A 16,176-nucleotide genomic window follows, 5' to 3' on the forward strand; every position below is an offset into this window, starting at 1 on the left:
CAGAGGTGGTGGCTGCAACAGGCTGCTCCACTGGGAGAGGGAGAGGAAGAGGAAGAGAAGAAGAAAGCTGTTGGCCTGTCTCTGATGCACCCCTTGATGGCATTCACTGTGGTAAAGCTGTATCTCCCTGCTTAATGATATGCCTCTAAATGTTTGCTTGCCAAACATTGGCATTTGAATCAAAGGTCAGTGTCAAGTGGCTTACTTGGGCTTCCTTTTTCTGAGCACAGCCTGGCTGCAGCTGCGATCTTTACTGGGCAAGTTTTCAGGACATGGTTATATACTGGGTGCCTATTGTGACACAGGGCACATGACACAACAGAGCTAAGCAAAGTAGGCTCAGCAATAGAGATACAGGGTATGGACTTCACCAGTCATGCAGTTGTTCTTCACTCAGAGCTCAGATGGGTGTGTACAATCCTACAGTGATTGTGAGCCTGAAGTCTCACCTGAAGGCCCACCACTACCTCTGCCATGGGCAATATGCTTGCACCAGGAAAGGGAGGAAAGACATGGGAGGACAGCACCCAACCACATGATCACGTGCAGCATCACAGTGCCCAAGAGTAGCCGTGCTACTTATCCTTCCTTCCTTGGGAATTCCCTCAAGTAATTAGACTGAAGTGGTAATTTGAAATCCTGGTTGAGCTGCTGCTGGCTAATATTTAACCTCGCTGTTAAATAAGGAAGGAGGATGTTAGAGGGTTGATGTCCTTACTACTAGGGCTTTATGGATGCAGACCATCAAAACAGGAAGTGCAAACAAGGCGAGAAGCTTTAAAGAACCACCTGGGGGCAGACGGAATGAGGCAGCCATTAGAGCAAATTCCAGTGGCGGGCACCTGAGAGGTCCCATCTTCAGTGGGGACAAAAGGAGAGGTATGGCAGATTACTTACTGGATTCTCAGGATTCCTAAAACAGGAGATGAACTAGAAACTGCAAAGTGCCTAAAGGACTGAGAAGAGTACAGATTGAATGTCGTATCTTGTCCTGGTATCTTGGGGCTCCTTTTCTATGTGGTCTGTTGATTGGCTTGCACTCTACCTCCAGTCTGCAACACAAAAGTTGACTTTCTAAGCAAGGAAATCAGTGACCAGGACAAGTAGTAGCCCACACTCACTTGTGAAAATAGTTGTGCACACCCAAAGAGGAGCTCCACTGAGCCTCTGGCAGGAAAATGAGCTCTGAGATAGACAGTAACCTGCTGCTTGACTCTGATGGACTGTCCATCACTGTAAGCAATCTGCAAAGACAATTTAAGTGCTGAAACCATCTACTCTATGGCTTGGATATATCTGAGTCATTTAGGTTTGAAACGTTTTTTTATTTCAAAGACTTCCTGAATTACAAACCTCATCAAAAAGGCATTATAATGTTCAGATCACAGTTTCATTCTGTTCTTCACCTTCTTGTATTCCCCTCCTCTGGAAATATTGTTTTCCCCCAGATTAGCAATAAACACAAAATAAAGAAATACAGACTCCTCTGATAGCCAAATGTATTTGCCATATCTGAAGAAGAGTTCTAGAGGGATGCCCAAATTTGAACCTAAAATGGAAAGCAGAATTTTTATTGGTATTGTTTCCTTCTGATTATTTCACATTGCAGACTGATCGAGTTTGTTATCTATCTGTGCAATTACTGATTGCTGTTGCCAAAGTTAATTACCATATTAATGAAGAGTATGAAATTAAGTGCTAATCATGGTCTCACTATGCTATGGTAAGCACAGTGGGATCATTGGGGCATTTTTATAATTGTTGAGGGAAAGTAAATGAATTCCCTTATTTCACTTCCTTCATGTGTGTTTTGTATGTTACCCTGCTTGAATCTTGCCAGTAACAGCAGGTAGCACATGTGGGTATTGGTTATCATCTTAACAAATTGAGCTATACAGTCAGGTCACCATTTTTCCAAAATTGTATATAGAATAAATTCACTATGAATTTCAGGTGATTTACTTGGGTTAATTAGTCTACACAATCTGAGGGCTATTGAAGTGAAATAGCTCTGTAGGTAGAAAACAGAATCCTATTGGTTTGCACCATCAAAGCACCTGGTCCTCCATTTCTTCTTGGGTGCAGGGATGAAACTATTACATGCTCTTGAGCTTCCTGGTATTAAAAACAATTATTAGAGAAAAGTCTTCAGATAAAGGGAAGAAAAAATTACAAGGACTACACAATATATAATGATATTTACCTGATGATTTTTGAGATGTATGTTGTTGTAGAAGCAAGGCTGCCGTTTATCCCATACAGGCTGTCCTTCAGATGAGATACCCAGCCATTTCTGTAGCTGTCAGCACCAATGGGAAGGTGAGGCCTCTGCAACACTGAGGTTTTTTCAATGCAATGTGTGTTAGCAATTCTGTCCTTCCAAAATATTGGTGTATAGGAGCATGACGGAAGGGACTCAAGGACAGAGAAAAACAGTTTGTGTAGTAGCATTTAGAAGATGAAACCAGCTGTAGAATGAAACAAGCTCTATATTACCTATTAAGAGGGAAAATAATAACTTCTAGGACTGCCATAAAGTTCGTGGTGGCAAGTTAAGCAGTAGAGTTAATATAGCAACATAGTTAACACTGTTGTCTAATATTTTTTCTTGAATGAAAGGTCTGCTTATGATTTATTGACAATACAGCCTAGTCTGACTTAGATGAGGACAGAGCACTATTACTGTTTCCAAGTTATAGCTGAGCCACAAAATAAATTTTACAGTGTCTACTGATCTGTGAGTGCCTGGTGTGCAGCACCTAAGGTTTCACTGCTGCAGTTCCCTGGGGTCTTAACTTCATGGGGATATCATCAAAAAGAGAAACCTGAGAAGTGCAGAAGGGAGAAATGCTGTAGGACATGCTAGCTCAGGGAAGAGAGACTCATGTCCTTCAGAAACTGTCAGGGTTTGGTGGACATTGCCTAACCTAGAGCAACAGGTTGCCAGGATATCAGAAATGCAGCATGCCCTAGCAATGTAGCTTATACTAGAAAATAATGGAAATAACAGAAATAATGGAATTCCTGAGTGATCCAGTCTCAGCCTGATATGTCAGTTGACCAAGTGAGAGAACAAAAACATGTAATGAGCATAATGGACATATCTGACATAAGCTTCAGGGTGAACTAGTGACAGTACAACAGATCAGCTGACAAAGAAAGAAAATAATGGAATATTTGGAATGGAATGCGAATAACAGAAATAACCTCCCGCGTGATTCAGCATCAGCCTGATATGTCCCTTGACAAAGGAAGAAAACAAAAATAAACAACTAACATAAGGAACGTAAGCTCCAGAGTAAACCAATGACAGACACTTCAGATGACAAAGTAAAAAAAAAAAAAAAAAAAAAAAGGAAATGAAATAACAGAAACAGGCTACAGAGAGAACCAGGCATTCCAGTGCTTTAATTGAAAAAGTAAGAAAATAATGGGAATGAAAAAGTGGAAGTAACAGAAATCATAGAATCTTTAAAATTGGAAGGGACTTCTGAAGGCCATTAAGTCCAACTCCCCTGTTATGAACATGGACAGCTAGATCAGGTTGCCCAGGGCCTGATCCAGCCTCACCTTGAAAGTCTCCAGGGACAGGACATCCACAACATCTTTGTGCAAACTGTTCCAGTCCTTGCCACCCTCACTGCAAAATACTTTTTCCTTATATCTAACCTAAATCTACACTCTTTGAGCTTGAAGCCATTTCCCCTCGTTCTATGACCACAGATCCTGGTAATGAATCTGTCCCCCTTCTTTCCTGTGGCTCCACTTTAGATACAGGAAAGCCGCTACCAGGTCACCTCAGAGACCTTTTTTCTCCAGGCTGAAGAGCAACAGATCTCCAAACCTGTCATCATAGGAGAAGATCATTTTTGATCCATTCCAAGATCATTTTTGATCCATTCCAAGATCATTTTTGTAGACGTTTCCTGAATATGCTCCAACAAGACTATGTCCCCTGGACTGAGAAAAATATATCAGGATGCAGTGTAAGAGGTGAGGCCATGCCAGCACGGAGAACAAGGGCAAGAAAACATCCATTAGACTGCTAGACATGCTGCATTTAAAGCACAACAGGATATGCATGGAAATAATGGAAACGGACTCTAGAGAAATGAAATGGAAGACAAGCAATTCAGATAACAGACTAAGAAATATAAACAAAACAAGGGAAATAACGGAAATTATAAAAATAGCCTCCAAATACAAGAAATGGCATTACCGCACTTCAGATGAAACACTAAGAAAAATAACAGAAATAACAAAAAGAACAGAAATAAAAGCAATAAAAGAAATAATGGAAACAGCCCCCAGAGAGAAAGGATGGCAGTACAGAAACACAGAAGATAGAATGAGGAAAAAACAAACAAACAAAAACAAACAAACAAAACCAACAACAACAAAAGAACAGAATTACCAGAAATAATGTAAATAATGAAAAGAGACTCTAGAAAGAAGGAATGACAGTCAGCAATCCAGATGACAAACTAAGAAAAATAATGGAAATAATAGAAAAAGCCTCCACAGAAAAGGAAAAGTAGCCCATCACTTCAGATAAGAGATTAAGAAAAACAGCGGAAATAATAGAAATAACAGAAATAAAAAAAAAAATAACAGAAAGAAAAGAAATAACAGAAATAGCCTCCAGAGAGAAGAAACACAGTCCAGCACTTCAGATGACAGACTAAGAACAATAACAGAAATAATGGAAATAATGGAAATAACGGAGATAGCGTCTATTGAGCAGGAAACACAGTCCAGCACTTCAGGTGACGTGTTCATAAAAATAACAGAAATAACGGCAATAACGGAAATAATGGCAATAATGGAAATAGCAAAATTAACGGAAATAATGGACAGGACCCCCAGTGAGCAGGAAAGGCAGTCCAGAACATCAGGTGACAGACTAAGAACAATAACGGAAATAATGGAAATAACCTTCAGTGAGCAGGAAACACAGTCTAGTACTTCAGGTGACAGGTAAAGAAAAATAATGGAAATAACGGAAAAAGTCTCCAGTGAGCAGGAAAGGTAGCCCAGCACATCAGTTGATGTGTTCATAAACATAACAGAAATAATCGAAATAACGGCAAAAACAGAAAAAAGAGAAATAACAAAATTAACAGAAATAGGAGCCACAGTGAGCAGGAAAGGTAGTTCAGAACATCAGCTGACAGACTAAGAACAATAACAGAAAAATGGAAATAATGGAAATAACGCAAATAATGCAAATAACGCAAATAACGCAAATAATGCAAATAACAGAAATAGCCTCCATTGAGCAGGAAACACGGTCCAGAACATCAGGTGACAGACAAGGAACAATAACAAAAATGAGGGAAATGATGGAAATAGCATAAATAGCCTCCACTGAGGAGGAAACACAGTTCAGCACTTCAGGTGACTGGTTCAGGGAAAAAAAAAAAAAAAAAAAAAAAAAAAAAAAAGGAAGTAACGGAAGTAACGGACATAATGGAAATAACTGAAATATGGGAAATAACAATAATAACAGAAATAACAGAAATTACGGAAATAATGGAAATAATGGTAATAATCTCTAGTGTGCAGGAAACACAGTCCGGCACTTCAGGTGACCGGTTAAGAAAAATAACAAAAATAACAAGATAAAGGAAATAATGGAAATAATGGAAATAACCTCCAGTGAGCAGGAAGGTCAGCCCAGTACTTCAGGTGACCCGTGGGAAAAATAACAGAAATAACGAATATAATGGAAAAAAAACAGAAATAACGGAAATAAAAGAAATAACAGAAATAACAGACTTAACAGAATTAAGAGAATTAACAGAAATAGCCTCCATTGAGCAGGAAACGCAGTCCAGAACTTCAGGTTACCGGTTAAGAAAAATAACGGAAATAACGGAAAAAACATAAATAACAGAAAAAACCTCCAGTGAGCAGAAAAGGTAGTTCAGCACATAAGGCGACATTCTTAGAAAAATAACGGAAATAACAGAAGTAACAGAAATAACATCCAGTGAGCAGGAAACACAATCCAGCACTTCAGACGACAGAGTAAGAAAAATAACGAAAATAACTGCAATAATGGATATAACGGAAATAACCTCCAGTGAGCCGGAAACACAGTCGAGCACGTCAGATGACCAGCTAAGAAAAATAGTGGAAATAACAGAAAAAAAGAAATATTGGAAATAAGAGAAATGGACTCCAGTGAGCAAGAGACACAGTCCAGCACATCAGGTGACAGAAGAAGAACAGTAACAGAAATAACAGAAATAACGGAACTAATGGAAATAAGCACCAGTGAGCAGGAAATGCAGTCCAGCACATCAGATGACAAAGAACAATAACAGAAATAATGGAAATAACCTCCAGTGAGCAGGAAACACAATCCACCACTTCAGATAACTGAATAAGAACAGTAACAGAAATAACAGAAATTAAGGAAATAAAGGAAGTAAGGGAAATAAGGGAAATAAGGGAAATAGGGGAAATAACCTCCAGTGAGCAGGAAACACAATCCAGCACTTCAGATGACAGAATAAGAAAAATGATGGAAATAACAAAAATAACAGAAATAACTGAAATAACCTCCTGTGAGCAAGAAGCAGAGTCCGGCACATCAGATGACATGGTAAGAAAAATAAGAGAAAAAATGGAAATAATGGAAATGGAGCCCAGTGAGCAGGAAACAAAACCCACCACTTCAGATGACAGAATAAGAACAATAACAGAAATAATGGAAATAAAGAAAGTAAGGGAAAGGAGGGAAAGAAGGGGAATAACCTCCAGTGAACAGGAATCACAATCCAGCACAATCACAGACAGAATAAGAACAATTAAGGAAATAATGAAAATAACAGAAGTAGACTCCAGTGTTCAAGAAACAAAGTACAGCACTTCAGATGACAGGCTAAGAACAATAACAGAAATAAAGGAAAAAAAGGAAATAATGGAATTAACCTCCAGTGAGGAGGAAACACAGTCCAGTACTTCACATGGCAGACTAAGAAGAATAATGGAAATAAAGGAAATGATGGAAATAATGGAAATAATGGAAATAACCTCCAGTGAGCAGTAAACACAGTGTAGTACTTCAGGTGAGTGGTAAATAAAAATAATGGAACAAAAAAAGGAAATAACAGAAATAACGGAAATGGATTCCAGTGAGCAAGAAAAACAGTACAGCACTTCACATGACAGAGTAGGAGAAATACCGGAAATAACAAATAGACTCCAATGAGCAGTAAACACACTTCAGCACATCAGGTGACAGACTGAGAAAAAGAATGGAAATAACGGAAATAACTGAAATAAAGGAAATAATCTCCAGTGAGCAAGAAGCATAGTCCAACACATCAGTTGACAGACTAAGAAAGATAACGAAAATAACACAAATAACCACCAGTGAGCAGGAAACACAGTCCAGCACATCAGGTGACAGAATAAGAACAATAAAGGAAATAACAGAAGTAATAGAAATAGACTCCAGGGAGCAGGAAACACAGTCCAGTACATCAGATATCCAGTTAAGAAAAATAACAGAAATTACAGAAATAACAGAAAGAATGGAAATAAATAACCTCCAGTGAGCAGGAAACACACTCCGACTATTCAGACAATAAACTAAGAACAATAATGGAAATAACGTAAATAATGGGAAAATATTCCAGTGTGAAGGAAACACAGTCCAATACATCAGGTTACAGACTAAGAAAAATAATGGAAATAAGGGAAATATCGGAAATAGAAACCAGAGAGCAGGAAACACAGTCGAGCACATCAGGTGACAGACTAAGAAAAAAATTGGAAATAATGGAAATAACTAACCTCCAGAGAGTAGGAAAAGCAGTCCAGTACTTCAGGCGACCAGCTAAGAAAAATAAAGGAAATAAGGGAAACAACGGAAACAACAGAAATAACGGAAATAACCTCCAGTGAACAGAAAACACAGTCCAGTACATCAGATGACTGGCTAAGAAAAATAACGGAAATAACTTAAATAAAGGAAATGAATAACCTCCACTGAGCCGGAAACACACTCCAGCACTTCACATGACAGAATAAGAACAATAACGGAAATAACAGAAATGAATAATCTCCAGTGAGCTGGAAACACACTCCAGCATTTCAGATGATAGACTAAGAACAATAACGGAAAGGACAGAAATGACAGAAATAAATAACCTCCAATGAGCAGGAAACGCAATCTAGCACATCAGGTGGCTGGCTAAGAAAAAGAATGGAAATAACGGAAATAGACACCAGTGAGCAGGAAATACAGTCCAGCACATCAGGTGACAGACTAAACAATAATGGAAAGGATAGAAAGGGCAGGAAGGATGGAAAGGACAGAAATAAATAACCTCCAGTGAGCAGGAAACGCAGTCCAGTACTTCAGGTGACTGGCCAAGAAAAATAACGGCAGTAACAGAAATAACAGAAATAGACACCAATGAGCAGGAAATGCAGTCCAGCACATCAGGCAACAGGCTAAGAAAAAGAATGGAAATAATGAAAATAAATAACCTCCAGTGAGCAGGAAACACACTCCAGCACTACAGATGACAAACTAAGAAGAATAACGGAAATAAATAACCTGCAACAAGCTGTAAGCACACTCCAGCACTTCAGAGGACAGACTGAGAAGAATAACGGAAATAATGGAAAAAATGGAAATAAATAACCTCCAGTGAACCGGAAATACACTCCAGCCGTCCAGATGACAGACTAAGAAGAATAACAGAAATAACGGAAATAAATGAAGTCCAGTGAGCTGGGAACACATTCCAGCAATATACATGACAAACTAAGATAAATAACGAAAACAACGGAAACAACGAAAACAGAACAGAACTTCCAGTGAGCAGGAAACACAGTCCAGTACATCAGGTTACAGTCTAATTAAAATAATGGAAAAAACAGAAATAACCGCCAGTGAGCAAGAAACACAGTCCAGCACATCAGGTGACAGACTAAGAAAAAGAATGGAAATAACAGAAATAACTAACCTCCAGTGAGCAGGAAACGCAGTCCAGTACTTCAGGTGACTGTATAAGAAAAATAACAAAACTAACTTAAATAATGGAAACGAATGAGTTCTACTGAGCTGGAAACACACTCCAGCACTTCAGATGGCAGACTAAGAACAATAACAAAAATAACGGAAATAACGAAAATGAATAACCTCCAGTGAGCCGGAAACAGACTTCTGCATTTCAGATGACAGAATAAGAACAATAATGGAAATAACAGAAATAGAAACCAGTGAGCAGGAAACACAGTCCAGCACATCAGGTGACAGACTAAGAAAAAGAATGGAAATAAGGGAAATAATGGAGATAACGGAAATAACTAACCTCCAGTGACCAAGAATTGCAGTCCAGTACATCAAGTGACAGACTGAGAAAAAAAATGGAAACAATGGAGATAACGTAAATAAATAACCTGCAGTGAGCCAGAAATACGCTGCAGCACTTCAGATGACAGACTAAAAACAATAAAGGAAATAATGGAAAGAACGGAAACAAAGGAAACAATGGAAATAATGAAAACAGATTCCAGTGAGCAGGAAACACACTCTGGTACTTCAGGTGACACACAAAGAAAAAGAAAGGAAATAAAGGAAATAAATAACCTCCATTGAGCAGGAAAGGCAGTCCAGTACTTCAGATGATAGACTAAGAACAAAAATGGAAATAACAGAAATAACTGCAATAACAGAAATAAATAACCTCCAGTGAGCCAGAAATGCTCTCTGGCACTTCAGATGACAGAATAAGAAGAATACCGGAAATAACAGAAATAAAAAAAAGTAGACTTCAATGAGCAGGAAACGCACTCCAGCACATCTGGTGACCGGCTAAAAAGAAGAACGGAACTAACGGAAATAAATATCCTCCAGTGAGTAGGAAATGCAGTCCAGTACATCAGGTGGCCGGCTAAGAAAAAAGACGGAACTAACTCAAATAATGGAAATGAGTAACCTCCACTGAGCCGGAAACACACTCCAGCACTTCAGATGGCAGACTAAGAACAATAACGGAAATAATGAAAATGATTAACCTCCAGTGAACCGGAAACAGACTCCTGCACTTCAGATGACAGAATAAGACAAATAACGGAAATAACAGAAATAACTGAAATGAATAACCTCCAGTGAGCCAGAAACACACTCCAGCATTTCAGATGACAGACTAAGAATGATAACGGAAAGGACGGAAATGACAGAAATAAATAACCTCCAATGAGCAGAAAATGCAATCCAGCACATCAGGTGACCGCCTAAGAAAAAAAACTGAAAAAACGGAAATAAGGGAAATAAATAACAAAAATAATGGAAATAACTAACCTCCAGTGAGCAGGAAATGCAGTCCAGTACTTCAGGCGACTGGCTAAGGAAAGCAATGGAAACAACAGAAATAATGGAAATAACCTCCAGTGAGCAGGAAACGCAATCTAGCACATCAGGTGGCTGGCTAAGAAAAAGAATGGAAATAACGGAAATAACTAACCTCCAGGGATCCGGAAACACACTCCAACACTTCAGATGACAGACAAAGAAAAAGAACATAAATAATGGAAATAAAGGAAATAATAGAAATAACGGAAATAGCCCCCAGTGAGCAGGAAACACATTCCAGTACATCAGGTGACCAGCTATGAAAAATAACAAAAAAATGGAAATAACGGAAAAAATGGAAATAACAGAAATAACAGAAATAAGAGAAATAACAGAAATAACAGAAATAATAGAAATAAATAACCTCTAGTGAGTAGAAAACGCAGACCAGTACTTCAGATGACCGGTAAGAAAAATAAGAGAAATAATGGAAATAACGGAAATAACTAACCTCCAAGGAACAAGAAACACACTCCAGCACTTCAGATGACAGACAAAGAACAAGAACGGAAATAATGGAAATAACCTCCAGTGAGCAGGAAACGCAGTCCAGTACTTCAGGTGACTGGTTAAGAAAAATAATGGAAAAAACATAAATAATGAAAATAGACTCCAGTGAACAGGAAACACAGTTGAGCACATCAGGTTACAGACAAAAAAAAATGGAAATAACGGAAATACCAGAAATGAATAAACTCCAGTGAGCAGGAAACGCAGTCCAGTGCTTCAGGTGATGGGCTAAGAAAAATATCTTAAATAATGGAAATAATGAAAATAAATAACTTCCAGTGAGCCAGAAACACACTTCAGCACTTCAGATGACAGACTAAGAACAATAGTGGAAATAACGGAAACGACGGAAACAACAGAAACAACAGAGACAACAGAAACAACAAATCTCCAGTGAGTCGGAAACACACTCCAGCACCTCCAATGACAGACTAAGAACAAGAATGGAAATAACGGAAATAACAGAAATAACCTCTAATAGGGAGGAAACGCAGTCCAGTACTTCAGCTGACCGGCTAAGAAAAATAACAGAAATAACGGAAATAACAGAAATGAATTACCCTCCAGGGAGCCGTAAACACACTCCAGCACTTCAGATGGCAGACTAAAAACAATAACAGAAATAACGGAAAAACCGGAAATAATGGAAACAGACTCCACTTAGCAGGAAACACAGTGCAGCACATTAGGAGACAGACAAAGAAAAAGAACAGAAATATTGGAAATAATGAAAATAACAGAAATAACACAAGTAGCAGAAATAACAGAAACAAGAGAAACAAGAGAAACAACTGACCTCCAGGGAGCCATAAACATACTCCAGCACTTCAGATGACAGACTAAGAACAAGAATGGAAATAACAACAACAACAACAACAACAACAAAAACAGAAACAGAAAGAATGGACAGAATGGAAAAAATGGAAAAAACCTCCATTAGTGAGGAAACACACTCCAGTACTTTAGTGACCGGCTAAGAAAAATAACGGAAATAACAGAAATAACATAAATGAATAACTGCCAGGGACCCGGAAACATACTCCAGCATTCCACATGAAAGAATGAGAGGAATAATGGAAAAAACGGAAATAACGGAAATAAATAACCTCCAGTTAGCAAAAAAAAAAAAAAAAAAAGAAAAATAAACAAACAAACAAACACAGTCCAATACTTCTGATAACCGGCTAAGAACAATAACAGTAATAACGGAAACAACACAAAGAACTGAAATAACATCCTGTCAGCTGGAATCACACTCCAGCAATTCAGATGACAGACTAAGAACAATAACGGAAATAATGGAAATAACCTCCATTGAGCTGGAAACACACTCCAGAATTTTAGATGACAGGCCAAGAAGAATAATGGAAAAACAGACATAATGGAAAAAGCAGAAAAAACCTCCAGTGAGATGGAAACACACTCCAGAATTTTAGCTGACAGACTAAGAAGCCTAATGGAGATAACGGACCTAACGGACATAACCTCTAGTGAGCTGGAAACACACTCCTGGAATTCAGATGATAGACAAAGAAGAATAACGGAAAAAATTGGAAAAAAAAAAAAAAAGAAAAAATGGAAAAAATGGAAATAACGGAAATAACCTCCAGTGAGTTAGAAACACACTCCAGAATTTTAGATGACAGCCTAAGAAGAATAACACAAATAACGGAAATAATTTCCAGCTAGCAGGAAATGCAGACCAGTACTTCCGGTGACCAGCTAAGAATAATAACGGAAATATCAGAAATAACAGAAATATATAACCTCCAGTTAGCAGGAAATGCAGTCCAGTATATCAGGTGACTGGCTAGGAAAAATAACGTAAATAACGTAAATAACCTCCAGTGAGCCGGAAACACACTCCAGCATTTCAGATGACAGAAAAGGAGGATAATGGAAATAACGGGTATAGTTGAGATAGAGGAAATAAGCTACAGTGAGCCGGAAACACACAACAGCAATTCAGATGACAGACTAAGACGAACAATGAAAATAAGAGAAATAACGGCAATAACAGAAGAAACCTCCAGTGAGCAGGAAACGCAGTCCAGTACTTCAGGTGACTGGCTAAGAAAAAAAATGGAAATAACAGAAATGAATAACCTCCAGTGAGCCAGAAACACATGCCAGAATTTTAGATGACAGACAATGGAGAATAATGGTAATAATGGAGAGAACGGAAAGAATGGAGAGAACGGAGATAACCTCCAATATCAGAAATAACGGAAATAAATAACCTCTAGCTAGCAGGAAACGCAGTCTGGTACTTCAGATGACCAGCTCTGTGAAAATAACAGAAATAAATTACGGAAATAAATTACGGAAATAACCTCCTGTGAGCCGGAAAAACACTCCAGAATTTTGGATGACAGACTAAAAAGTATAACGGAAATGATGGAAATAAATAACATCCATTTAGCAGGAAATGCAGTCCAGTACTTCAGGTGACTGCTTAAGAAAAGTAATGGAAATAATGGAAACAAACTCCAGTGAGACGGAAACACAGTCCAGAATTTTAGATGACAGACAAAAAAATAACGGAAAAAACTGAAATAACGGAAAGAACCTCCAGTGAGCAGGAAACTCAGTCCAGTACTTCAGGTGACCAGCTAGGAAAAATAACAGAAATAACAAACATGAATAACTTCCACTGAACAGGAAACCAGTCCAGCGTTTAAGGTGACAGAGTAAGAACAATAATGGAAATAATCTCCTCTGAGCCGGAAACACACTCCAGAATTTGAGATGATAGCCTAAGAAGAATAACACAAATAATGGATATAACAGAAATAACCTCCAGTGAGCTGGAAACGCACAACAGCAATTCAGATAACAGACTGAGAAAAATAACGGAAGTAATGAAAGTAACGGAAGTAACCTCCAGTGAGCAGGAAACACAGTCCAGAATTTCAGATGAAAAACTAAGAAGAATAACAGAAGTAACGGAAGTAACATCCAGTGAGCAGGAAACGCAGTCCAGTACTTCAGGTGACCGGCTAAGAAAAATAACGGAAATAGCAGACATGAATAACCTCTGGTGAGCCAGAAAAATAATCCAACGTTTCAGATGACCAAGTAAGAAGAATAACAGAAATAACTGAAATAACGGAAATAACAGATATAATGGAAATAAATACCCTTCAGTGAGCCGAAAACAAACTCCAGCGTATCAGAGGACAAACTAAGAAAAATAACAGAAATAACGGAAATAACATCTAGTGAGCTGGAAACACACTCCAGAATTTTAGATGACAGACGAAGAAGACTAATGGAAATAATGAAAATAACCTCCAGTGAGCAGGAAATACAGTCCAGTACTTCAAGTGACCAGCTAAGAAAAATAACGGAAATAGCAGACATGAATAACCTCCAGTGAGCCAAAAACACACTCCAGCAATTCAGATGACAGACTAAGAACAGTAACGGAAATAATGGCAATAAAGGAAATAACCACCAGTGAGGCAGAAACACACTTGAGCATTTCAGATGACAGTCTAAGAAGTACGGAAAAGAGGGAAAAGAGGGAAAAGATGGAAAAACCTCCAGTGAGATGGAAACACACTCCAGAATTTTAGAGGACAGACAAAGAAGAATAACGGAAATTATGGAAATGAGAGAAATGAGGGAAATGAGGAATCTGAGGGAAATGAGGGAAATGAGGGAAATAACCTCCTGTGGACCAGAAACACGCTCCAGAATTTTAGATGACAGAATGGGAAGAATAACAAAAGTAACAGAAGAATCAGAAATAACCACCAGTGATCCAGAAATGCATGTCCAGTACTTCAGGTGACTGGCTAAGAAAAATAACGAAAATAATGGAAATAACGGAAATAACCTCCAGTGAGTAGGAAACGCAGTGCAGTACATCAGGTGACTGGCTAAGAAAAATAACAGAAATAACAGAAATGAAAAACCTCCAGTGAGCCGGAAAAAAAATTCAGCATTTCAGATGACAGACTAAGAAGAATAAGGGCTATAACAGATATAATGGAAATAACCTCCAGGGTGCTGGAAACACACTCCAGCAATTCAGAAGAATAACGGAAGTAACGGAAGTAATGGAGAAAACAGAAATACTGGAAATAACCTTCTGTGAACCAGAAAAATACTCAAGAATTTTAGGTGACAAACTAAGAAGAAAATCTGAAATTACGGAAATCAAAGAAATATCAAAAATATCGCAAATAACGCAAAAAAAGAAAGTAAGGCAAATAACGGAAATAAAGAACTTGCACTTAACAGGAAACACAGTCCAGAATTTCAAGTGAACGATTAAGGAAAATAACAGAAATAACAAAAATAACAGAAATGACATCCAGTGAGCCGAATACACACTCCAGCATTTTAGATGACAAACTAAGAACAGTAATGGAAAAAATAGAAATAACAGCAATAACAGAAATAACTGAAATAACACCCAGTGATCCAGAAGCACACTCCAGAATTTTAGATGACAGACTAAGAAGAATATGGAAAATAATGGAAATATTGGAAATAAAGTAAATAATGGAAATATCCTCCAGTGAGCCAGAAACACACCCCAGAATTACAGATGACAGTGTAAGAATCATGGAAATAATGGAAAAAATGAATAAAATGGAAAAAACAGAAAAAACCTCCAGTGAGCTGGATACACACAACAGCAATTCAATGAGACGAACAACAACAAAGACGAACAAGGAAAATAACAGAAATAACGGCAATAACAGAAATAACCTCCAGTGAGCAGGAAACGCAGTCCAGTACTTCCGGTGACTGGCTAAGAAAAAAAAAAACAAAAATAACGAAAATGAATAACCTCCAGTGAGCCGGAAAACCAATCTGGAGTTTCAGATGACAGACTAAGAAAAATAACGGAAATAATGGAAATAAAGAAAATAACGGATATAATGGAAATAAAAAAATGAAATAATAACGGAAATAAAAACGGAAATAACAACAGAAATAACCTCCAGAGAGACAGAAATATACTGCAGAAATTTAGGTGACAGGCCAAGAAGAATAACAGAAATAACGAAAATAGCGGAAAAAACCTCCAGAGAGATAAAAACGTACTGCAGAAACATAGATGACAGGCCAAGATGAATAACGAAAATAATAACTAAAATAATAAAGGAAATAATAACGGAAATATAACGGAAAAATTACGGAAATAACCTCCAGAGAGACAAAAACATGCTGCAGAAACTTATATGACAGGCCAAGAAGAATTACGGAAAGAATAATGGAAATAACGAAAATAATGGAAGTAAAGGAAAAAACCTCCAGAGAGACAGGAACAT

At 38.0% G+C, this 16,176-nt stretch overlaps 1 long non-coding RNA gene across 3 annotated transcripts; it reads right to left on the reverse strand.

The window, feature by feature from the left end:
• Positions 1-1,058: 1,058 nt before the first annotated feature.
• LOC124417493 lies at positions 1,059-13,087 on the reverse strand. Of its 3 annotated transcripts, XR_006932326.1 has the most exons (5): positions 8,988-13,087; positions 7,807-8,876; positions 2,204-2,468; positions 1,354-1,549; positions 1,059-1,244 (listed from the first exon to the last, which is right to left on the reverse strand). It is a non-coding gene; the product is annotated as an uncharacterized LOC124417493 (long non-coding RNA). The 3 variants fall into 3 exon arrangements; XR_006932325.1 differs by having other exon boundaries at positions 1,059-1,549; XR_006932327.1 differs by lacking the exons at positions 1,059-1,244; positions 1,354-1,549 and adding an exon at positions 1,558-2,115.
• Positions 13,088-16,176: the final 3,089 nt, after the last annotated feature.

This window comes from Gallus gallus, chromosome 1 (genome assembly GCF_016699485.2).
Source record: "Gallus gallus isolate bGalGal1 chromosome 1, bGalGal1.mat.broiler.GRCg7b, whole genome shotgun sequence".
Lineage (NCBI taxonomy): Eukaryota > Metazoa > Chordata > Aves > Galliformes > Phasianidae > Gallus > Gallus gallus.